The sequence below is a fragment of the Anser brachyrhynchus genome (genome assembly GCF_964034855.1).
Source record: "Anser brachyrhynchus genome assembly, chromosome: 1".
Lineage (NCBI taxonomy): Eukaryota > Metazoa > Chordata > Aves > Anseriformes > Anatidae > Anser > Anser brachyrhynchus.
The window spans coordinates 160578323-160589514 of record NC_137694.1 but is presented as its reverse complement, the minus strand read 5'-3'; positions in this window follow the sequence as shown (position 1 = coordinate 160589514).

Below are 11192 nucleotides of genomic sequence, written 5' to 3'. Positions count from 1 at the left end.
CTCTCCTCGAGTCTCCTCTCCTCTCCTCTCCTCTCCTCTCCTCTCCTCTCCTCTCCTCTCCTCTCCTCTCCTCTCCTCTCCTCTCCTCTCCTCTCCTCTCCTCTCCTCTCCTCTCCTCTCCTCTCCTCTCCTCTCCTCTCCTCTCCTCTCCTCTCCTCTCCTCTCCTCCCTCTTCCATCTACTAAGACCAAGGACTAAGATTCTTGATTACCCTAAGACATGCAGGACTACACAATTTACAGTTTCCACACATTTCCTTTTTTTTCAACTAATATTTAAACGTAAAACTCCATTTCCCAGTGCAATAGATTTTGTGCAATTTAGCAGGAGATCAAGCAAAAGTTTATTTTATTGATGAAAACAAAACTGTGTTACAGATTTAGTAACCCTTTCAGATATGAATTATTCAGCAAAAAATGATTAAAGGCAAACAATATCAGTGGCGTTAGACATTTGAAAAGAAAGGTTAACTTTATAACTTGTTTGAATCAGTTTCCATCATGTAGTTTATTCTGTAATAATGTGCTGCTTAAAATGGAAAATATTCAGAATAATTTGTAGTAAATTTGCAGTTCCAATTCTTGATATTTTTGAAACATTATAATCATGCAGTTGACAATAGTTTAAAAAACATAAGCATTCAGCACCTGACCAATGTCACTTTATTTAACATAAAAATTCCAAAGGATGTTGCTTTACTACAATGGAAGAAGGTACAAGAAGAATAAACGGTGTGGGTTTTTTTGTGTGTGTGATATTTTTTGTTGTTGTTGGTAGTGGTGTTTTGTTGTTGTTTTTGTTGTTTTTACATTTTACATTTATCGGTCAATGTTTCAGAAGACCATGTCACTCCAAGATTCCACCTACATATATTGACAATCTGTCCAGATTTAGCAGGAACCTATTTTTTATTTTATTTTTATTTCAATTAATTTAAAGCATTTGCCTTATTTCTGTTTTATCCAATGCAAACCACCAAATGATATGTATTGTCAAAATAAGCTATGAAAAGAGTAAAAAGAAGAATCTGCAATATATACAACTCTTCAAATGTTTAAAGTATATCTGATCAGGAGAGAAAGAGAGAGAGAGGGAGAGAGAGAGATACATGATCTCTACCTTTAGAGTTCAAAACTTGTTTTACAGTCAATTTTGATGTGAAATTGGTCTAGTCCAGCTCATTATGCTACCAGCTGGGAGACCCCATTTTGTCATTGAAGCATAGAAAATTGAGTCTGATGTGGAGAAGAATTGAACTTAATATCCAGAAAATGTTTCACTTATGCTTTCTGCTGTACTGCCTGGTGCAGAATTCATGTTGAATATGTAAGTAATTGTTAACCTGTCATCTTAGCAGTACATGAGTGCAAACGGGACAAATTATCATAGACACAGTTAAGCCTCCGGTTCATGTTACAAAAAAAAAAAAAAAAAAAAAAAAAGTGTGAAATTACTCAGCACATAATATTCCTTACTTGTCTTATTTTTATTTAGGGTATTAGAATGGCTATTCCAGATATCATGTGCAGGGTGCCACATGTGCATCTCTAGGAAATATCCAAAGGCAAAATTCTTCAACTGTGGTTCACTTGCTCCACAGATTCATCAGTTATTGTGGGTCCATAACAATGACAACTTATAACTGACATATTCCCTGATATTGGACAATCTATATGTAGGCAGAATCCAGTACATAGTGAGGCACTTTTAATGCTCTCGATTAGCTATTTGCTTAAAACTATCTCCACACAGTGTAAAAGGTGTACATATAAAGGGTGAAGGTGATCTTTGGTTTCCTGTGGGCTTTCTTATGCTTATTACTCAAATATATTTGCATAATGCAAGACAGCTAGCTTGGATATCAAATATACTTTAACATAGGCAACATACTTTCTCTCCCCTCTCTCTTCTGTCTCCTCTCTCCTCTCCCCTCCCCCCCCCAAAAAAAAAGGTAATTAAACCCTTAATATTTCAACCTCTGTAAAGTGTGCAAAGAAATTAAAAACAAAATGTAGAAGTTCTCCCTTCACTATTACAAAATGCAAGGCAAACTCTCCTCTAGAGCATACCAGTTTTCAATTGTTATAGTAAATTTTCTATTCATGTAGCTACCTCATATGAGACTGGAAATACCATCAGTGTGCCTCTGGGAAAAATTAAACATATAACGGTTAGTGGGAAAATTATATCTTCAGTACTTGGAATTAATTTATATAATTACTATGAACGGTACAGTGTTATTTAAATGCTAATAAAATGGAGATAAATTTTAACTATCATTGAGTGTTAAAGTGAGTCAAAATCTCCATGACTTTAACACTTAATTGTGATGTCCCTGGAAAAAAAGGTAGCAAAGTTTCAAATACTTAGTTCTTCAGACGTGTGTGTGGGGAAAAAAAAAAAAAAAAAATTACTGTATTTTTTTTTCCAGACATGTTACTGACTGGCGTATGTGAGAAATGCATTTCAGATTCCATGCCTGCTGTCCTAGAACTTTGTGTTTATCGTTACCGGTTACAAATACCCATTCAAATTATCAGCTATATATGTTCTGTGAAGTACTTTTTTTTTGGTATTCCTGGGTTGTAATCCCAGATTATGAGAAGTATGTTTCATAGAACTATTAATTCAGGACAATTAATTAGGGTAATCGCTGAGAAGCTGACATGATTTCTATTCATTCCTTGTTCACTGACATAACAAAATGCATTCTAAACATAACACGTTTTTGTTTGTTTGTTTGGTTGGTTGGTTATTGTTTGTTTGTTTTTTTCATAACTGGAGCTAGACTGTGCATGCAGACTTGTATCCAGAAGCAGGGACTGTGGTTTCACAAAGTAAAATCCTACGCTTGCTAAGAGACTAATCACCTTGTGACTAAAACGTATATTAAGTTTTAAACATAAAAATAGCCTAATTGATTTCACTACTTGCTGAAACAGACTTGACAGTGATGTTTGGAATGGTGTTTTCAGTGTTTTAATAATTTCTTAAACTACAGAGTGGAAGAGGCAACACGCTTATCCACAATAACAAAGGAAAGCTTTAGTCAATGTTTGAAAAAAAATTGAAATTTTAAGAATGGTAGTGGCATATTCTTTTGACTTGAAATCTTTATTAACACTTATAATTTATTTTCTTATTTAAATACTACTTATGTGTATAAAAACAATATTTAGTATTTTATGTAATGCTCCAGCATAACAAGTTACCTTAGGGAAGGAAGTAAATCTGTGGCTTGTAATCACATTGAACTCTAAACCAGGTTAAAGTCTGTAATAACTAATTAGAGAAAAGTAATTACTGTAAAGTTAGATTAAATCTTATTTTACAGTGTAGGGGGAATGGGCTAAAGTTGCGCCAGGGGAGGTTTAGGTTGGATGTTAGGAAGAACTTCTTTACTGAAAGGGTTGTTAGGCATTGGAATGGGCTGCCCAGGGAGGTGGTTGAGTCGCCATCCCTGGAGGTCTTTAAAAGACGTTTATATGTAGCCCTTAGTGATATGGTTTAGTGGAGGACTTGTTAGTGTTAGCTCAGAGGTTGGACTGGGTGATCTTGGAGGTCTCTTCCAACCTAGACGATTCTGTGATTCTGTGATTCTGTGATTCTGTATAGTCTTTTGCTACATTTAGGAAAAGTGACCCTTGCCTCTTCCAGACTATAATACTTACAGTCAAGTGCCTTACCTCTTACTCACTTTTTTTTTTTTTTTTTTTAATGCTATGTATACCTAGAATTTCATGAAATTTTGCCCATAAAAGAGAGTTTTAGAAGTTGCACCTACAGTCAAATTTATAATGTTTAAATTCATCATATTTAGTTTCATATTAGGAATGTGAATTTAAATAGCATTTCCCTGAAATTTAAGGGACAAAACTCTAAAACATGGATTTTAAACAGAAGATGAACCACTTTATATATTAGTGAGATTTCCTCTACTATTTTTAATTCTGTTATGTCAACATTATTCTGTCAATAATCCATGCTTGATAAATAATGGAATAAAGCTTAAAGGTTTAAAAAGGTTGAGGCAGGTAGTAATCACGACTTTGACAGAGCTGTGCAGAGTCAGCATGCAGTATCTGTGATAATCTAGAAGGATCACCGGGATCTGATCTTACTTAATTTGATTTGTCCACTTAGGTTTCAACTACAGTAGGTTGTCACTGTTGTTGCAAACAACATTTTAGGGTATAAATCTAGATATTCTGATTATTCTGATTTTGCAGGGACATGTTATGTGTGTTATTAGGAACAATAACTGACAACTACCAGGATTTCTAATGTTAAAAAATAAAATACTAATAATTAAAAAGTCGTTTGAAATGCATCAAACATTTACTATTTTAAAAACAAACACAGTGACAAACAAATAATTCCTGTTTGGATTATTTTGATTTTTTTTTTTTCCGATTACATACAGCTGTATGTATTTTATCCGTATAGGCAGATAAAATAAATAAAGGGATCTGAAATATCAGCTAGAGGCCAGGAAGCATATTTTAGAGAATATAATATAGCACTATACATGTCTTTTTACATAATTGAATTGCATCCTTAACTCACATATAGATTCCTACGTATTGCCATCTAAATTTAGATATATATCCAAATCCTACCACCAATGAAAATGTTAGATATTCTATATCTATAACTACATATTCCTTAAAAATTAATTGGTTATAACTGGCATTATCTGAGACCAATTCAGCCTACGTAAAATTATAGTTTTCTTCCAGAAATGTCATTCTCCTTTGGCTATGTAATTATAGGTGTCTAAAGTTAGGTGGGATGAAACAGATCTGCTACAAGTGTTTGTCATGGATACCAGTGAGAAAGACTTTCAGACTATGTAAGGTATTGATTAAAATACCACTTACAAAATAGAGAAAAAAAAAATAGAAGAAGAAAAATCACAGAATCACAGAATAGTTGAGGTTTGAAGGGACTTCTGAAGATCATCTAGATCAACCCCCCTGTTGGATCTAGAGCACATTGCACAGGATGGCATCTGGGCAAGTTTTGAATATCTATAGAGAAGGAGACTCCACAGCCTCTCTAGGCTACCTGTTTCAGTGCTCTGTCACTCTCACAGTAAAGAAATGCCCTCTCATAGTCAGCCGGAACTTCCTGTGCTTCAGTTTGTGCCCATTGCCTCTTGTCCTGTCACTAGGCACAACTGAAAAGGGCCTGGTTCCATTCTCTTGACACTCTTTCTTCAGATATTCATATGCATTGATGAGATTTCCCCTCAGCCTTCTGTTTTCCAGGCTAAACAGGCCCAGTTCTTTCAGCCTGTCCTTCTACAGCAGGTGCTCCAGTACCCTATTCATCTTCATAGCCTTCCTCTGAACTCGCTCCAGTAGTTCTATGTCCATCTTTGTACTCGGGAGCCCAAACCTGGAAACAATACTCCAGGTGTGGCCTCACCAGGGCTGAGTAGAGAGGAAGGATCTCCTCCCTTGATCTGCTGGCAACACTCTTCCAAATGCACCCCAGAATACCATTGGCCTTTTTGCCCAGAAGGCACATTACTGACTCATGGTCAGCCTGCTGTCCACCAGGACTCCCAGGTCTCTCTCTACAGAGCTGTTCTCCAGCAGATCAGCCCCCAGCCTGTACTGGTGCCTGGGGTTATTCCTCCCTAGGTGCAGGACCCTGAAATTGACCTTGATGAACCTCATGAGGTTCCTCTCAGCCCACCTCTCCAGCCTGTCAAGGTCCCTTTGTATGGCAGCACAGCCCTCTGGGGTATCAGCCACTCCTCCCAGCTTTGTGTCATCAGCAAATTTGGTGAGGGTGCACTCTGTTCCATTGTCCAGGTCACTGATGAATAAATTGAACAACACTGGACCCAACACTGCACCCTTGGGGGACACTGCTAGCTACTGGCCTCCAACTAGACTGCACCACTGAGTATAACCCTTCAAGCTCTGCCATTCAGCCATTTATCTGCCATTATCAGCCAATTATCCAGCCAAGAAAATAAATAAATAACGGAGATAACATAGATAGTCTTACATCCTACATTAGTCTTACATTAGCGGCAATACCGGTTGTTCTCTGGATACCCACTGCCGAGAGCTGGTGGAAGGGGACGGGGAGCAGGACGTGGCCTTCGCTATCCATGAGGAAATGGTTGGCGACCTGCTACGGAGCTTGGATGTGCGCAAGTCGATGGGGCCGGATGGGATGCACCCGAGGGTACTGAAAGAACTGGTGGAGGAGCTGGCCGAGCTGCTTTCCATCATTTATCGGCAGTCCTGGCTATCGGGGGAGGTCCCAGTTGACTGGCGGCTAGCCAATGTGATGCCCATCTATAAGAAGGGCCGCAGGGCAGACCCGGGGAACTATAGGCCTGTCAGTTTGACCTCAGTGCCAGGAAAGCTCATGGAGCAGATTATCTTGAGGGTCATCACGCGGCACTTGCAGGGCAAGCAGGCGATCAGGCCCAGTCAGCATGGGTTTATGAAAGGCAGGTCCTGCTTGACAAACCTGATCTCCTTCTATGACCAAGTGACGCGCTTGGTGGATGAGGGAAAGGCTGTGGATGTGGTCTACCTTGACCTCAGTAAGGCTTTTGACACAGTTCCCCACAACATTCTCCTCAAGAAACTGGCTGCTCGGGGCTTGGACTGGCGTACGCTTCGCTGGGTTAGAAACTGGCTGGATGGCCGGGCCCAGAGAGTTGTGGTGAATGGAGTCAAATCTGGTTGGAGGCCGGTAACTAGTGGTGTCCCCCAGGGCTCGGTACTGGGGCCGGTCCTCTTTAATATCTTTATCGATGATCTGGATGAGGGCGTCCAGTGCACCCTCAGTAAGTTTGCAGATGACACCAAGCTAAGTGCGTGTGTCGATCTGCTCGAGGGAAGGAAGGCTCTGCAGGAGGATCTGGATAGGCTGGAGCGATGGGCTGAGGTCAGCTGTATGAAGTTCAACAAGGCCAAGTGCCGGGTCCTGCACCTGGGGCGCAACAACCCCAAGCAGAGCTACAGGCTGGGAGATGAGTGGCAGGAAAGCTGCCTGGCCAAGAAGGACCTGGGAGTATTGGTTGATAGTCGGCTGAATATGAGCCAGCAGTGTGCCCAGGTGGCCAAGAAGGCCAACAGCATCCTGGCCTGCATAAGAAGCAGTGTGGCCAGCAGGGCTAGGGAAGTGATTGTGCCCCTGTACTCGGCTCTGGTGAGGCCGCACCTCGAGTACTGTGTTCAGTTTTGGGCCCCTCGCTACGGGAAGGACATGGACGTGCTCGAGCGAGTCCAGAGAAGGGTGATGAGGCTGGTGAGGGGGTCTGGAGAACAAGTCTTACGAGGAGCGGCTGAGGGAGATGGGCTTGTTCAGCCTGGAGAAGAGGAGGCTCAGGGGCGACCTTATCGCTCTCTACAGTTACCTTAAAGGAGGCTGTAGAGAGGTGGGGGTTGGTCTGTTCTCCTACGTGCCTGGTGACAGGACGAGGGGGAATGGGCGAAAGTTGCGACAGGGGAGTTTTAGATTGGATGTTAGGAAGTACTTCTTTACCGAAAGGGTTATTAAGCATTGGAACGGGCTGCCCAGGGAGGTGGTGGAGTCACCATCCCTGGAGGTCTTTAAAAGACGTTTAGATGTAGAGCTTAGCGATATGGTTTAGTGGAGTACTTAGTGTTAGGTCGGAGGTTGGACTCGATGATCTTGAGGTCTCTTCCAACCTAGAAATCTGTGGTACTGTGATACTGTGATACATCCCTTCACATGCTGGAAATCCCAAGTTTTGCAGCATTGGACAAACTCCAGTCAGGACATGACATGAAGTACAGATTGCATCTACAGAAAGGTTCACCAGAACTTTAATCTTCAGTGCTTTTATAGGATGCTGTGAAGTGTGAAACTCTGTTCAGCACTTATACTTTCAAGCAAAAGGATACTATGCTTGGTTTATTTTGAGATAAGATGAGATGAAACACACAGTTGGTGTATGGTGTAATAACCAGTTGCCAAGTGGGAGTCACATATGGTTTCCTCTGCTATGGTCAGCTAATTTCATCCAGTGCCCATGAGATAAGAACAGTGCAGCACAGGCCTGTGCCTACTGAGTTTAATTGTATGTGGGTCAGTAACTCTGTGGGGGTAAAAGTTAAGGACTGAACCAATAAAGCACACCTTGTGTTTGGGGGTCTATTACAGGCCACCTAATCAAAGGGAGCCTGTGGGTGAGGCGTTCTTGCTTCAGATGCAAGAAACATCATGGTTGCATGTCTGCTGGAAATGCTACATAGCAGGCTGTAAGCAATCCAGAAGACACCTAGGGCACATTGAGGATAACTTCCTGGTCCAGGTATCAGGCAAAACCAACCAGAGGAGAAGAGTTACTGGACCTGGTGCGTACCCATGCAGATGAACTCATGTGAGAAGTTAAGATTGGAGGCAGTCTGGGCTGTAGTGACCATGCCTTGTTCGAGTATTTGATCTCAAGGAATATGGGCCAGGCAAGGAGCAAAGTCAGGATACTGAACTTCTGAAGAGCAAACTTCAAGATATTTAAAGACCTAGTAGATGAGATCGCCTGGAACACCATCCTTAGGGACAAAGGACCTGAGCAGAGCTGGCAACTCTTTAAGGATGTTTTCCTTAGAGCACAAGAACTCTCCATCCCCCTGTGTAAGAAAACAAGCAGGGAGGACAGAAAACTGGGATGGCTATGCAAGGACCTTCTGGTCAAACTGAGGTGCAAGAAGGAAATGCACAGGCAGTGGAAGCAAGCACATTTGGCCTGGAAAGCATACAGGGATGCCATCCAGACGTGCAGGGATGGGATCAGAAAAGACAATGCATGGATGGAACTGAGCTTGGCAAGGGATGTGAAGAATATCAGGAAGAGATTCTATAGGTACATTGCTCAAAAAAGAAAGGCCAAAGGGAGTGTACAACCTCTGATGGATGAGAATGGTGGACTGGTAATTACAGACATGGAGAAGGATGAGGTACTCAACAACTTCTTTGCCTCAGTCTTCACTGACAGTCAAGCTTCCCAAGTCTTTTGCCAAGCCACTCTCCATTATATTAGAAAAGTCCTGGCAGTCAGAAGTCCCTGGTGACTGGAGAAATGGAAACATCACTCCCATTTTCAAAAAGGGTAGAGAGGAGGACTGGGAACTACAGACTGGTGAGCCTCACGTCTGTGCCTGGAAAGATCATCAAATAAATCCTCTTGGAAGTAATGTCAAGGCACATGCAAGACAAGGAGGTGATCCAAGACAGCCAACACAACTTCACCAAGGGTTAATCATGCCTGACCAATCTGGTGGCCTTCTATGATGGACTGACTGCATCAGTTGACAAGGGAAGACTGACCGATGTCATCTATCTGGATTTTAACAAGGCTTTGACATCCTGATCTCAAAATTGGAGAGACATGGATTTGATGGTTGAACCATTCAGTAGATAAGGAACTGGCTTGAACGCTGCACCCAGAGAGTTGTGGTCAATGGTTCTATGTCCAGAGAGAGGCCAGTGACGAATGGTGTCCCTCAGCGATCCATCTAGGTCACTAGTCCTTGTGACTACTGCTGTTTAATAGCTTTGTCAATGACATAGACAGGGGGATTGAGTGCACCCTCAGCAAGTTTGCAAATGACACCAAGCTGAGTGGTGTAGTTGATACAACAGGAGGAAGAGATGCCATCCAAAGGGACCTGGACTAGCTTGAGAAGTGGGCCCATGTCAACCTAATGAGGTTCAACAAATCTAAGTGCAAGATGCTGCACGTGGGCCAGGGTAATCCCAGACAAACTGGGAGAAGAACTCACTGAGAGCAGCCCTGCAGAGAAGGACTTGGGGGTTCTCGTGGATGAAAAGCTTGACATGAGCCAGCAGTGCATGCTTCCTGCTCAGAAAGTCAGATGCACCCTGGGCTGCATCAAAAGAGGAGTGGCCAGCAGGTCGAGGGAGGTGATTATCCCCCTCTACTCTGCCCCTGTGAGGCCCCACCTGGAGTACTGCATCCAGGTCTGGGACTCCCAGAACTAGAAGGATGTTGATCTGTTAGAGTGAGTCCAGAGGAGGGCCACAAAGATGATCAGAGGACTACAGCACCTCTCCTATGAAGACAGGCTGAAAGAGCTGGGGATGGTCAGCCTGAAGAAGAGAAGGGTCTGGGGTGACCTCATTGCAGGTTTTCAGTACTTAAAGGGGTCTTATAAAAAGACGGAGTGCAACTTTTTTGCTCATGCAGACAATGATAGGACAAGGGGGAATGTTTTAAAATAAAAGAAGAAAGATTTAGATGAGATGTTAGGAGAAAATTCGTCACTGTGGGGGGTGGTGAGGCACTGGAACAGGTTCAAACTCAAGCCTTTCTATGATTCTATGACGTGCAATGTTCTGGTTAGGACCACTATGTGGATTAATCCAATAACAGCCATTTAAATGATTGTTCTTGTTTACACATCTTTCTTTTTATTTTAAGAATTTGTTAACACTTTTATTTTACTAAAAATTCTGCTCTTTTCTTTTTTTTTTTCTTTGACCTTAATTTATTTATTTTTATTTTGTAAGAAGCCATGTCTGATCAGCAAAAAAAAGTTCTGAAAATTTTAGTTCTTTCTCTTCATTTTCTTTCTACATCTGGGCCCTGAAATGAGAGAGAGAGAGAGAGAAAGAAATAAAGTATTAGAAGAGCTACTTCTAAACATGATTCTCCCACCAATGTTTATTTATTTTCCAATGTGTTTATTATATTGCTGTAATCATGATACAATCTTCTTTTCCCTTCTCTTTCCACAGTTGCCTGCCTTGTGTTACACGTAGTTCTTTCTTTAAAATCTGTGACAACTGAGGTGGAGGTGGTGTTGAAAATAGCTTCACTTGCTGTGTCATTATAATTAATTTCTACAGTGTTAACCATACCATGCACTGAATTAAATCAGAATTTACTTCAGGGTTCACAGTTTAAAATTATGTCATGCGTACTGAAGGACTAATAAAGATTGAAATAGTAGACATTTAGACCTACTAGAGTAAGCAGAGTAACAGTCAAATGAGTGCCATAGCTGTTAAATTATGAATATTCGTTAACTGTACTGTTGTCTGTCTCAATGTATATCTATTTATGTAAACTTAATCATCTACAAAGTGAGATTTTACTCAGTCTAAGCACATTTCTTACCTCATCCAGGGACTAGATCTGAAGATCTCTCTTACTAACAGAGTGGCCTGAA